Raw genomic sequence first — 14,965 nt, 5'->3', positions numbered from 1 at the left:
GTGAGGAAGAGCTGTACTCACAACAGCAAAAACAAAGCTCCAGCAAGGAAACACAGAAAACAGGTGAGTCCCCACTCCACCTGCACAGAGCACCTCCACTAGCTGCAAGCTGAAGAACATGCATCTTGTTAAGATTTCATTCCAGTGACAAACCCTCTATATTCATGGCAGAAAAAAGGAAAAGAGTAGCTAATTAGAGCTGGGGGAGGAAGGGATTTTTTTTTTTTTCTTCAAACAGGAATGCTTATTCATTCAAACAGGCCTGTCTCACTAGCAGCTACTAAATGCTCTGCTAAGGTCACTGAGGGCAATTCCAGGCTCTTAATTGGGCTCTTGATTTCCTCGTTTGTTGGTCAGTGAGGGAGCTCTTCTGCCACAGCTGTTCTGCCACCCACATCTCACAGCCCACGGCACACAGGCTTGGCAACATCTGCAACTCAAACCAGAGCATGGAAACTGGCTCCAAGGATGGGGAACAGGAGAGAAAGCTCTGACAAGGCAGAATGCAGAAATTTGCTCTCATTTTCTAGTTAATTTTTGTTTGAGGCCCCGAGGGCGCAAATATTGAACTTCAAAAAATTATAAATCAATACAGCATCTACAGCAGGGAATGAATTACAAACATGAGAAAGAATCTCTAGAAACCCACTCAATAATTAATTGTTAGAAAACCCCAGCTACTTCAGTCCCCTCATTTACAATGACCTGCCTCCAGCAACACGCTTTTCATACTCTCAGTAGGTCTTAATGAGGTTGCCCTGGTTTGCCAAGGTAACAATTTTGTTCCCCTGGAGCACAAGCCCGTGAGCCTCTCTGGGGCCCTACAGCTCTGTGGGCACAGAGGCAGCCTGACCCACAGCTTGGCCAGAAGGCATGGTCCTCCATCCCACCCTCCCACACTCTGGGCTTCTGGCTGCATCTGCTGCCAGGAAGGGTGGGCAGGCTCATCCCTGGTCTACAGCATGTGCCAATGAGAGGCCAAAAGCCTCGCTGGTCAGAGGATCTGCCCTCGTTACAAGTCAGGCTAATAGCTGCTTGCCTCCTACCCACCAACCTGGCCCTGCAACTTCCATGTAGAAACTGGCTCACGGACATGGAGAAACCCAAAGAGCTGCAAACCCAGTTGGGTTACTGCTGGATTGGTGGCGAGGAAAGTGCTGTGGAGTTACTTGTTAAGCCTGGAGGCATTGACGCCCTGAAATCCCACTTGCACACAAATAGTGCACCCATGTCCCTGTCCTGTCAGTGAACTGTCAGCATCTGAAGAAGCAGTTAGGGAAGGGAAATTGTTCTTCCTCCTTTTCTGCAGACTGCAAACACAGTGGAAAAGGCATGTTCAGAAATAAGAATAAATTCTCATGCTGTACACCCCCTGCACAGTCTTGTTCGGCCAGTGCAGGAGGAGATTAACCCCATCTCCCCCCTGCATTGTCACATGCCTTTCAAATCAACAGCAGTCATGTGGATGGAGACAAATCCCACATTATGAATATTTAGAAGTGTTTGCTGATCAGATTGGAAAGGGGTGGGGTGGGAAAAGCAGTTCAGGAAGAAACAAAAGCCTTGCTGCAGCATCGTCACAATTTAGGGCATCCCAAACATACCACCCAGTCACAGCCCTCAGCAAGCACAGTCACATCATACAGCAGTCATACGTCAAAGGTTACTCTACGTCCATGAATCTCCTTCGACAGAATAAACTTGGTGTCTTCATGCAGCAATTAGCCAGAACTCCCCATAGAGACCCTGGAGCCACGAGTGCCGGCTTCAGATTAATACAATCACACAGCCTATTTATTTTCAAACACAGCATCCAAAGAGCCAGCTCCATCCCCTACCCAGCTGGGGAGCAGCACTGTTTCTCATGCACTCTGCAGCACTGGCTCCCGGCGGTCCCCCTCCTCCTGTTACCTCCCTGCACTCTCGTGCCATCAGGGTCCACCCCTGGCGTGCAGGAAATGCGTGAGCTGCTGGGAGAAACACCAGGCAGACCCCGAGCACGCAGGAATTTCAGAGGCATAGCATAGTAACCACATGCCCTGGAAAAAAAACCCCCTCTGTACTGGCCTCAACACAGCCACAGTACCTGCTCCTGGGTTAGATCCTAGCTGTTAAACCCTGCACATTTCTGGGACTTGAAGAGTGTAGGACCAAGAGGAGGCAGGAGTTGGGAAAGGAAGCAGAGGTCACAGAAAGCACGCCTTGCCATTAACTCTGCCTGTTGCGCTAAGAGATGACAGGTCAGTTCAGCTCCCATAAACCTACAGGAATCTGGCAATTAAATAGCTTACGGGATCTGGACGTGCACAATAGGGAGCAGGTTTTCAATGCCTGTGGCAGAGCTAGGATCTAAACATAGGGCCCCTTGATCTTAACTTCATGACTACCTTCAGTCTTCTCCAACCCAAAGACAAAACTGAATGTTGTCCACCAGCTGAGGTAAAGGAAGGCAAGAAGCTAAGATGCACATGAAAAATGGCTCCAGGGATTTGCCAGCCTGCAGTCTGACAGAGTTAGCATGCTGTTGGTTGGACCAGCACTACAAGCCACAGCTCTTGGAGCAGGAAGATGGTCAGTCCCAGGAAGGGTGAGAAAGGAGAAACCGCTATCTGCTGTGGCCACTCAACGTGATGTGCAGGGAAGGTTTGGCACAGCCCTTCAATGACAGTCAGTTCAGCAGCAAAGAAATCACTTTGCTATCCAGGGGCATGAGACAGGTTGCTACCAAGGTATTACTTGGGCTTTGATACTTGCTTCCTCCATCACCTCAGCGTACCAGCAGCAATGGCTGGGCACAGAATATAACACTTTGTTCAAATGTTTTTGCCCCCTTTGGCCTGCCAGCAGCTGCTCTAGAGTATATTTTTCAAGTTGTCCACTGTAGCAACAGAGCGACAAAGCTACAGGCAACCTGTTCCATCACGACTGCCCAGCTGGGGACAGAGGAATGTGTCAGAAACATAATTAAAAGTGACCTTTCAAGGCGATTCCATCACAAGACCCACTGATTGCCTCATAAACTGAAACAAAAGCAGCTCTGAGGCAGGCTGCTGCTGGGCTGATGCCAGCAGTGACTCCTGCATCACTCCAAACGAAATGACAAACGGAAGAATATTAAAGGGCTTTACAAGGTATTAATTCAGGTTATGCATATTTCAACCTTTCCCAGATCCCAGGCCAGGAAGGAAAAAATCCTCTGGTCTGCATTATTATGGGAGACAATAACTCTCCATGTAGAAACCAAAACACTTCTTGTTCTTCATGGGAGCAATTAATCCAGCTGGAAGAAATCACAGTCATTACTAAGGAAAATTACAAGACCTTTCACTTTTAAATACTTGATAAATAACTATTTGCCTGGCTGTTTATTGGGATGCTATTCACACATTGTAATCCAGGAATAAACATGAAAATAAGTATATTGTCAGCAATAAAACAAGTAGCTAGTGTCTCGCCCACTCACAGACCCTGTAATTCACACACAAAACCACTCGCTCTCATCACTTTCCTATAAAGATTTCATTATACTGCTATGCTATTAAATTGCACAGTAAGACTTCCAAAATGCAGAACAGTTATTAATTTTTTTGGACCATGCTGGAGCCTGGTAGCACAGATGATACTCCTGTACAAGGTGCTGTGCAACTGTAAAATAGAAAGGTCTTCCCTATTACAAAGTTATTACAAGGAAAACATGCTAGAAACTAGATCACTAAGCGCCTCTAATACTTACAGGTGTCCTTCTTAGGACCCTTCATCTCTGAACCAAGCTCAAAGTGGTACCCAAGCATTAAAGCATAACCACACCTACCCAGCCTCCTGTTTTGATGCCCAGCTGTGGATACGTTACTTCCATCTTCCACTGAAGAATTTCTCGCCCTTCCCTGTACATTTACTAACTGAAATGCTGCAACCTATGTGCACGGAAAAGGCCCCAGTTATGTATGCTGGACACCAAACCACATGAAGACAGCTAACATGCTGTCACAGGCTGTCCCAGAAGTTGTTCCACAGAGCACGCACTTAGAGTACTGAACTGTAGCATCCTAATTTAAGAACAAGTGTTTGATCTGCTCGCAGCAATCCCCTTAGCCACATAAACAGCTAAATTTTCATACTTCAGTTCAGTGGCAGAGTAAGCCTAATATACCAGCTTTTCTCCTGTGTTCTGGTCTTACACCAGGAGCAGAGTTACCAGGTGTGAAGAGGAGGGTCCCAATCCATCACATCATGCCACTCCTGCTACCATAGCAGAACACAACACCCACACCGCAGGACTCACCCCAGTGCAGTGGTCAGGTGCCCCTACTCAAGCACAGCTGAATCCAGTCCTGTTTGCAAGAAACAGAACTAACATAAGGGATGCCAACAGTGCAGTGTTTCAGGAAAGCGCACAGCTCAGCAGCAAGCAGCAAGGTGCCCTGCAAGCCCTTACAGAAGCACTTCAGCAGAGCCACATCCTTGCAAGGAGGGGAAAAGGAGGCAGGATCTCAGAGGCAGGATAGGGGAAGCTGGGAAAGCCAAACAGCCACATCAAGAAGGCTTGCAGGCTTCTGTCCATAGTCTACTCTGTAATAGCAACCTTATGCATTCCAAGTGCCAAAACCCCTCCAACTTACTCCCAGGTGGTTCAACACAACTGCATTTTCCTAATCAAAACACCTGGTGCACATCAGGCTGAAAAAGCACATGTTGGTATTTGGGGGCCTTGGAGCTGAGAAGATAGTTAAGATCCCTAATTGCAGCAGCACAAAGGTACCATCTCCCCTGACCTCCATGCTGAGAAAGGGAGAACAAGAGTGGAAGCTCTGGAAAATACCAGCTCCTTACCACACATACTTGGGACACTCAGGCCTCACTTGGGAAACCTGCCCCAGTTTAGACCTGACACAATTACAAAACTTTCCACATTCTCTTAATGTTGTTAGCTCTGGGGAATTACAGACCAAGGCGGGGGGAAAATGAGGCTAATTATCCTTTTTCAATATTCCCCATCTGTGTCTAGCCTCATTAAGTAGTCCTCTAGCCTTCTGGAATGATCACTTGAGGAGCAAGCAATACTTACCTAAAGGGGTTTGTAAAAAAACCTAATCCCTTCTGAGTCAAGAGGAATATTTTGTCTAAATACTTTTTTGGTGGACTCTTGTGCTTAAGCTGCCATGTTCTGGGTGCCTTCCACAGACAGATGCACTGTACAAGAGGCAGGTGCTCCTGCCTGCATGAAACTGAAGCCATAGGAGTGCATGTGTTCAGCACCTTCCAGGAGACAATTAAGTCCTCACACAACTGAACCTCCAGGCCACACCTACCTGCATACTGAGTATGTATTTATTTTATGCTGGATTACCTGGTGTGAAGCAAACACAGCTAAAATTAACAAGTCCCCATCACTTTTCTAATTTCAAAAGCAAAAAATTAGTTTTCTCCCTTTCAGAAAAAAACCAACATTCTCCAAACCTTGCTCTTCAAACCAGGTAGGAGAAGCTGTTCCCTGGGAAACTGAGCCTATTCCCTGAAGCAACACAGACAAGACCAGGCTGGAGTGACTGATAATTTTGCGGGCTGCCTATCTGCACAGAAGCTGCTGGCTGGTTTTTAAAAAGAAACAAATCTGATCAGAGCTCTCCTGGAGTCAGGCAAGGGCCAAGCTGCCTGCCTGGTGCTGCTCTTCGCAGCAGGTGTGTGCTGCTATCCAAGCAGTCAGCCCAGGCTGCATCTTAAACCAATTCATCTGAAAATAAGCAGAGATGAGTAGTATTTTAACATCAATAATGTACCAGAAGTACTTTTTGACATCCATGTCCTAACCTCGTAAGCCTTGAAGGAAACGACCAATTTTCCGTCATCTCCTGTATGACAAAGACTCTGTGACAGACGTGAAGAAAACATATGGACAGTGCTGCCACCTGAGATGCTGCCCAAGCTGTCAGGCCCCTTTTGGACTTCTGCTTGCTACTTCCTCAAGACCATCTCTAAATCCAAATGCAAGTAGCACTCCAGTTACCAAGCTTCCGCTGCGGCTTGCAATAGGTGGAGCTCATCAAACACAGCTCTCTGGAGTAGCTGACCCACAGCCAGGGCACAAGGTTTCACCTCCTTATTGACTGCAGCTTTATCCACCCCAGTTTTAAGTATCTCCAAGCATCGGGTCTCTACTTTCTTCCTTGGATAACTATTCCTTCGGCCAGCCCCATCGCACTGCCTCAAAATCCTGCCATGCATTTAGCATTTCAGTCTTTGAGGCATCCCATCCTTTTTATTTGTATCTCCCAAAAGGATTAACTTCAAATTATGGAACACACCTCCGAGTTGAGCAATCCAGCTGCTGTACACGTGAGCACGACAGTCTTCTGACCCTGTAAACCATGACTTGCAAGTATGCTGAAAGCAAGATAGATCCCTGCAACACCACAACTCCTGCAAAGCAATGCAATGTTTGCGTTATGGATCTCTTCTCTTGCTGAAGGAAGGAGTATCATAGGTCTTAAGAGCCAGAGGTTCAAAATTCACTTACTGCAATGAACACTGGACACAAAGGTTACACAGATCACAACAGGAGCCAACACACACTACAAAGCAGAAGCATGCCCATGGGGAAAAAGCTAGACTAAGCTTGACTCAGTTTGTAATGCGTTAATGAGATAGTAAGGCAGAGAGCAGCTTTGCCTTCCCTTCAGGCTAACACAGAAACCCTCCTGCTTCAGAATCTTAGTTAAAAAAAAAAAATCCATCTTGCAAGCTGTACTTTCCAGCAGGGAAAACCCCAGGCCCAAGGGCTGCAAAGCAGGCTCTGCTAGCATCTCACCAGACATCAAAAGCCCCTTTCTGAGCCTGGAGCTGTCAAGAATGAGGCAGCAGCTTGGAAGCAAGGGAAACAGGGTGAGCCGCAAAATGCTGGGACTGGATCTGAGGCCCCTGTGATGAAGGCATGAACAGAGGGACAAAAGATCCCCTTATAGCAAAAGAGCCCCTGTGAAACCTGACTAGGTCATTAAGTACCTTCTGTTTCCACATTTTTAAAAGTCAGGAAATTGTCTGAGAGCCAGGTACAGAAACAATGTCTCCTCCTTACCTACTGGGGAAGGGTGGGATTTTTACTTAAGTATTTCCACCCTAACTACACACAACACAGGCAGAAAACACTTGGAAGAACCCGAAAATGGGAGAACGCAGTTGGTCATCCAGTTCCCAAAGCTGATGCAGAGCCAAGATAACACAGGTTTGAAAGCCCTAAAAATGCCCAGGTTAATCTGGAGGTCAAGCTATCATTTTGGAGATGCTTTGAGACTCCTCCTACCTTTGGAGATCCCAGCTGAGCCTTCCGTTTCATCACACTGATTACCAGCAAAAATGCACAAATAAAACCAGCACACATCAATTATTTCCTTAAAAGCATCAAGCCATATTAGAAGCATAAGATGACTTTCAGATGGACATCTGCTCAGTCACTTTGGGATTTTCAAAAGCATAGTAAGATAAAGGAAGAAGACAGGAGTCAGCATGTTGGCAAATGCCAGATAACGCACTGGACAAAGCTGGCACTACTGTGTAACACTTTGCAAGTCACAGCCCCTCTGTGCTTCAGTTTCCCCATCTAAGCAGAAGCCTCATCTGCACATCTACTAATGAAAATCCTGAATAGAAGCTGTTTGTTAGGCCATTCCCCTTCTCAAGGCACATTAAGCAGACCATAACATAATTTACTTTAGAAGCAAGTGGCTACTTCTAAAGTAGCGTTCTGGCTCGGTTTGTCACACTGTTTATAAAGTTTTAATTTCTGCAGCTGCCTTTGAGAAAGGCAAATGCCTAGCTAGTGAACCAGCACACAACACAGCTCCTGCTCACACTTAATGAGCTCATCTCTGGGCCACCATCATGCCAATCAGCATTGTATGACGTTAGGATTCCCCGAGGAAATTCTGAATCATCAGGGAATGGACGCACACCGAGGAAAGGTTATCAAAATGTGCCCGTGAGACCCTTTCATTCTTAAGCATCTTTTGAAAGGTAACATTTTCACTTATTGGCTTCCAAAAAAAAATAAAAATCAATGGCCATTTTTTAAATTGGAAAAAGCCAATATGAACTGTGGATAACTGAGGCATGCTCTGACCTCCAAGAATAACAACAGCATAAAGACAGGAACAGGCTGCTGCCTACACTCCATTATGCCAAGATCAGCATTTTGGTGCTTGTCTGTAGAAAAGCAACCAGTCACTTTTTAGACTGCCACTTCTAAACAGCGGTCACATTGATATTGCATGTCATTCTGGGTGGTGTGATTTGTCTTATGGTCCCATGGCATCATCCCCAGGCTCCTACTGCTCAGATTAAATTTCTGGAAAAATCTTAAAAGCCAAGGCTTTTGCACTGTGCAGGCCTCATTGAGGAGTGGTATGTCACTGGAAAGTGGCTAGAATACATTTCTTTAGAACCTCTTAGTCAAGAAGGACTGAGGATAAAACCCTATGAACATCTAGTATCACCAATCACCAACACAAAACAAATGTCCTCAGAGAGGCTGGAGTTTTGAGTGGCTTTTCAAGGGGCTACTGAAATTAATTTGTCTTACTTTTCTTAATACTTCCTTGCTACTGTAGTCAAAGCCATTGCAGAAAGCACACCAAAATACAGTGAGTGGTTTCTTCATCTGCCCCATTAGTTCAGTTGGAACTGTCTCTATGGAATTGTCTTCCATATCTGATAACACTTGTCTACCTCATCTGGTGTAAGCTGTGTATCACTTGCTATCCACCTGGAAAAAAGGCAGGGCTTTCCAAATATAAGACTTCAGCACACAGACTCTTGTAACACTCACCTGCCTTCTCACTCACATGTATAAGCAACACAGCAAAGGCTTCTGCAAAAAATGCACACATGGAACATGTCGCATACACAACAGCCTTGATGTGACACACACCACGCTACCTACATCAGTAAGAGAAGCACACCCAAACTGCTGATCTTTCTCCTGATTTTGAAAGCAACCGTCCTTCACTCAGAATCGCACAAAACCCATGAGCACAAAACAAATGACCAAGATTCACATCCAGCAAGAAGTGTGAGCATGCTGCCAACCCCTTGCTATTATTCATCGGCTGAGTTTCCTGAAAAGCATCACAAGGTAAGGAGAGAGTTAATGGCATTAGATGTTCCCTCAGTGCTAATTAGCCAACACATCTGACCGAGCCATGCTGAGACCACAGAGCAAGAACACAGATGGACAATTACACGTTTTTAAAATTGTTCTCCGCACCAGCTCTAAATCTTGAGACTTGTGGAAGTAAATTCCCTCTTTTTTCCCCTTCCCCTTGAAATACATTAACTCTATCAGCCTCAGCATTTGCCCCACTCCTGCTCAATGCTTGCCAGGAAGAAGCAGAAGCAGAAGCAGCAGCTATTGCTCAGACAGCTACCCCAACTGCCTTCAAAGCAAAACAATAAAATAGGTGGTAGTCTCCCAAACTCCTTGGCTTACACCCCCTTTGTTTCCCAACTTTGTCACATTTTGTCGGTCTCAGTTGTCATGTAAGGAGCAGAGAGGAGATCACAGCCACTGAAAAGGAAATCAGAGGCTGAACAAGGACTTTGGAAAGCTCTGGCTGTTCTCAGATGTCTGATCTGCTTCTCCTGCCGCCACTTCCACCTGCTCTCTCCTAAAAAGGGTTGGGATCAAGGGGCTGAAGCTCTGGAAGAGGACAGCAAATCTGGGGTTAGAAACAGTGAGCAGTCGAGGACATAGGTGTCTATTCAACAAGCGCACAGATGAGCTAAATTTAAAAAAAAGAAAACCAGTATTTCACTAATGAGAGGCAGCATCAAGAAATCCCTAAGAACCAGCATTGTACAACTGCAGAGAACTGAATTATAACCTCAGCTCTGCTGCACACAGGTCAGCTTTTCTCCTTGCCATGAGGGAATAAATCAGTCCTTAACCAGCTCAGCACAGCTCTCCTGAGTAGCTCACCAAGGTGAAGAGTCCAGCAGCCCAGCTAACACCAGACAGGGCTCAGACCTCACCACCCCACTCAACCAGGCCTAAGGTAAAGGATATGTTGACCCTGATGACTTCATGGGACACCAAAAAAAGAAACTTTGGCCATGGCCTGTAGCCCTGCCTGTACAATTCCCATCGTCAACAGCATTCTCGTACAAAGGAGATCCGCATTATTGGTCGAGAAAGGGCTTTTATTAGCCCAGGCAAGCCTCCTGACAAGAACCTGCCCTCAGCCACCTCACTCAACCTTTGCTTCTCCTGCTCAAAAGGTCATGAATTTCACCACCAAAACCCACTGATCCAACTTAAGGTCCTTAAGTTCCAACTTAAGAACAATCTCCTTTGAAAAATCTTTTCTTCTTGAATCCTTAACGTAGGATGAAAACCTGTGAAGCAGCAACACAGAATGAGTAATAAGTTTGTTTTTTTTCCAGGAACATCCTAGATGATAATCATTTACAAACAGTAACAGATGAAAATCAGGTTCTCTTTCACCCCACACTTCAACTGTGGCAGATGAAATATCAGCCTCAGCCAGTAAAAACCCCAGTAATTACTACAATGGTTTAAGCTTATAGCTATTTGGTTATTAATCAGATACTCTATGTTCCTCATTAAAGCTTTGTATTTTGCTTTTAAGATGCAACAGCCCCACTGTGAACCATCATATTCTCTAACCTAGGATACAAGCTGTCTCTCAACTCTGTTCAGCACACATAGCCAGCACAACTGGTTTCCTCGCAGCACAGTGGACACACAAATGAAAGCAGTCAAATTGTGCAAGACCAGAGGCTATTCTAAGTCACAAATCTGGTCTCCTACAAGAGTCAATGGTGGGGAGTCCTTATCCAGAGATGGAGTTCTTGTCTCACGTATAACAGCCCAGACAAATTTTTCTGACATGAGTTTTGCCCAGTTCCTTCTACAAAACTATATGAACTTTTAAGTATTCATTATATCCGGCAGGAAGTCACATACTCAGCGTGACGCTGCTTATTGTCCAGTATGTTTGGCACTGGCCCTTCATAGTTTGATTTGGTACATGCAATGCATGAGTGAAGCTTGGACCCCTGGGGATCCTGAGCCATGAGATCCAGGAACCCCAGTGAATCAGTGGATATCATCAACTCTGGCATGCCTCGGTTTTCGTATTCCCAAATGGGGAATAACAACACTTCTTTAAAAAGTGCTTTGAGCTGCATGGACAGAAAGTTCTGTAGGAAAGCTAAGGATTTTCCCTCTTTACATCTGTAAAGACTTCAAGGACTTCAAACACATCAGAGAGCTTTCTGCTCCTTTGTATATACCTTTAGACTAAATACCACATTAAAACCCACCTAAAAGCAATCTAAAAAAAGCAAATAATGTCCATGGAATTGGGTCATCATCTGTCCCTTGCAGCAAGAAAAAAAGACCACCATAAATTAGATGATTTTCACGCCTATGAATTCAAGCTGAGAGCTCTCCCAGCGAGAGCACTGTGCAGGGCTTGCTGCCCCACCAAACATGGGCATTCCAGCACCGAGTTCAAAGCAACAGTAAACTTTAATCAGGCAAACACTGAAGAATACTTTCAGAAGCAGCCTGAATTAATCAGGAAACAGGCACTTAAGAAGCAGATAAAGATTATGGAGCTCAACCTGAAAAGATGAGCTTCAAACTCAGCAAAATCTCACCCATCTGCTCAGCCTTCAAATATGAAAGTAACGAAAGAGTTCACTGGACAAACATTTACCCGTTATGCAAGGTCCCACAGCAAAGCCCCAGCTCCCTGGCTGTAAATGCTTCAGGGTCAGGGCTCTGTGGTCTGGCAATTTCTGACATAGCAGTAAGAATGATGCCTTCAGCACTTACCAGCTGCTCGGCAGGAGGAAGACTCACAGCATGCAAGAAAGTAGCGGCTGTATCATTGCACTCACTTATCCCAGCATCTAGACAGCAGAAGGGAGCTCACACTGCAGATATGGAAAGAAGATCCTGAAACCTCTTCCTGAAACATTTCTACATGGATCCAGGCCCAGCATGCTGCCAGCAGCCATGCAGCTTGCATGACAATCCTGGCCCCAGATGTGGCAAGAAGCCAAGAATTACTTACATCACAGAAACACCTGACAGACACACAAGAGGGCTGAAAGAAACAGATTCAGAGTATGCAAGCACAGTGAAGAAGCTCAAGAAAAAAGCTCAAGGGTTAATGCAAAATCTAATCTGCAAGTCCTCCAGAGGTCAGGAGCAATTGCCTCTGAGAAGTTAGCTATTTGCCACCTGTCAGCAGTGAGGACTGGGCAGGAAGGGACCACAATGCAGAGGTCTGAGGCCATTGCCCAGCCTGCTGGGAGTCTTTCTGGATCCCAGACTGACACTCCCAGAAAAGACAGCCTTGTGGGAAAGGGAGCTGTGACAGGAACACCTTGCCAGGTATCAGGAAAAGACCTGGGCTCTCCCCAGTGACAGATGGAGAGTAGAGTCCTACTACGGCTTTGCTTTGGCTTGGCTGCTTTATTCACACACACGGGGAAGTGGCTGAGGGTCACTGAAGCAGCACGAGCCACAGTTTTGCCAGCACAACACAACACTATCAGTACAGCATGGCAACTCTGCAGTACCAGGAAAGCATTCCCACCAGAACAACAACCTTGGCCTGTAAAGCTTTAGATTTAAACCACGTGAACAAAGCACATATGCACAGAAATATGAAGCTTCTAGTTTTGAATCCTTTACTTGGAATTTGCAATGTATGAACAAAGCAGGGTGTCAAACACAGGCCTCCCATTCCTGAATTAGCACTCAAGCCAGCCACCATCACTCCTCTTGACTTCATTTTGCCTCCCACAAGCTGAATGAAGGTACACAGAAGATTTTTCAAACTAAAACCTACTCCTGCTAGCATTCAATGACCCGACTTTGCTCCTGTCTCACAAGTTGTTACATTGTGATTGACACCATGGGGTTGGGCCAGCTCCATGTATGTGAGCTGCATTCTGCTGCAGTCCTGGATGAACAGAGTTGACTTTCATGGAAGGAGCACAGAAGAACCATTTTGATACACTGAGCACAGCAGCAGTTTAAAGAAAGCCAGGGGCCAAAGTAGCTTGGAGGGCCAAAGAGAAAACAAGCCTCATCATACAGCAATTACATTTTGCAACAGATAAACCCTGGCAACAGGGATGCGATTCCCTATTAATGCAACCACACATCCTGCATCATGAGGCAAGTTTAGAAACCAGAGGCTTAAAAGGAACTTCAATCTCCTCTGCCACTGAGAAATGACTTGAACTTCCATTTAGATGCTGAACTGCCTTTGCAAATTGCTCCCACTGCCCACAGTTACAGCCATTTGGGTGACAGTCACCTGCTGCTCCTGGTCTATTTAACACCAGGGAGGAATGAAAAGCAGACATAAGAGTCACAACTGGAAAACACAGAAATCAGTTAAAGATTGTTTCTAGTTCCAGGATTCAAAAGCTTTGCTTTTACAAGGTAATACTAAATCATGTATTTTATAAAATTAAAAGCCACTAAATTTAATACTTTATTTGGTAATTGGCAATTTGTAATACTCTGAACCTGAAGTTCAGCATTAGCAACTGATACAAGCACAGACTAATCAAAACGGACATTAAGTGCAACAATAACCTATAGGGGAGTTGGCAGCTTAAAGAGGAAGGTCTTTCACTGTTCTAGTATAGCCCTGTAGCTGGAGATCTCTTTCAAGAGACTTCTGCTACTCCAACCATGCACGAGAGATTATACCATCTTCTTACAGAAGAAAATAAATTGTTCTGCAATGTGAGATCAGGGCTAAATGATCTTCTGTCAAGATCTTCAGTGAGCTGACTGTGGAAATTTGTGCCCTGAATCTATCAGTGCTTAAATACTGATCTAAATTCTTCTCAAGCTTTCAAAAGAGCAACACTTAAAAGTAGCCTCAAACCATTTAGAAAGGAAAGCAACAGAGACAGCTCTCTCATTCCAGTTCTTTCAGTCCAGAAACACGCACACACAGAACTACCGTGTGTTGTCCTTTGTAACCAACAATTTGCCAGCTGCTTCCCCAGGCAAGGAAGTCAGCGTTTGGTATTCAGAGCATTTGCAGACGTTAGGGTCGTGCAAAGACAACTTCCTGCTAGTCTAAAGAAAAAGCAGCCCTCTGGTCCTCACCTACTGCTGTTGCAGGAAAGGACCAGTAGCTGTAAGCAGTGATAACTCCTTATATCCTACCCACAGCTAACAATGCATTTAGAGATGCAAGATGTAGCAAACAAGCCAAAAACCTCAGCTTTGAATATCACAAAAATCAAGGGGGCAAAAAACATTGAAGGATTTTCTCAAGGAGCTAAAGAAAGTAGCATGTTGTAACTCTGGCATCAGCAGAAAACAGTCCTCCAGACCTCAGTGCAAACTTTCCATTGCTGGCTCTGCAATCTGTTGATACAATGGCTGCTGTAAACAAAAAATACGTTAGCCTTGGTGGTTTGCAGGATTACAGTCTCACTGTCACCCAGGCTCCAGCTTCTGCCTTTTTGATCAAAAATTAGTAAAAACTTGTATTGATTCCTTTGCAGTTCCCCAAAGGAAACATCAGTACTGAGCAGTACAAAGGACACTAGAAAAACAACTGGTGCAAAAAATAAGCCTTTATCTAACTTAGCTATAGCTATTAAAAAAATACAGATAAGATATTGGTGCCAAAAGCACAAAGTTGGCATCTTAGGAGCCCTGGACAAGTTCTGTTCACATAAGGCAAGCCACTTTTTGAAGGACAGAGAAAGTTTCCCTGACCCCTCCAACTAATATTACCAATAAAAGCAAGAGCAGCACTGCTAAAGCTCATCTGTAACCACCATGGAAAATCTAGAATGCCAGAATCAGAACAACACCTGGGTAATTCTATGCTTAAATCATAATTATCTGGGGCTTCTTTTCATAGGTAAACAAGAAGCTTCAAAGCAGATGTTTTTATTAGCT

General features: G+C 45.1%; 1 protein-coding gene across 2 annotated transcripts in view; it reads right to left on the bottom strand.

The window, feature by feature from the left end:
- The window catches only part of CFDP1 (craniofacial development protein 1), a 67,092-nt gene that overhangs the window by 47,346 nt on the left and 4,781 nt on the right, over positions 1–14,965 (bottom strand). The gene's annotated exons all lie outside the window — the stretch shown is intronic.

This window comes from Aquila chrysaetos, chromosome 9 (genome assembly GCF_900496995.4).
Source record: "Aquila chrysaetos chrysaetos chromosome 9, bAquChr1.4, whole genome shotgun sequence".
NCBI lineage: Eukaryota > Metazoa > Chordata > Aves > Accipitriformes > Accipitridae > Aquila > Aquila chrysaetos.
This window is presented reverse-complemented; position numbering and strand designations above follow the sequence as displayed.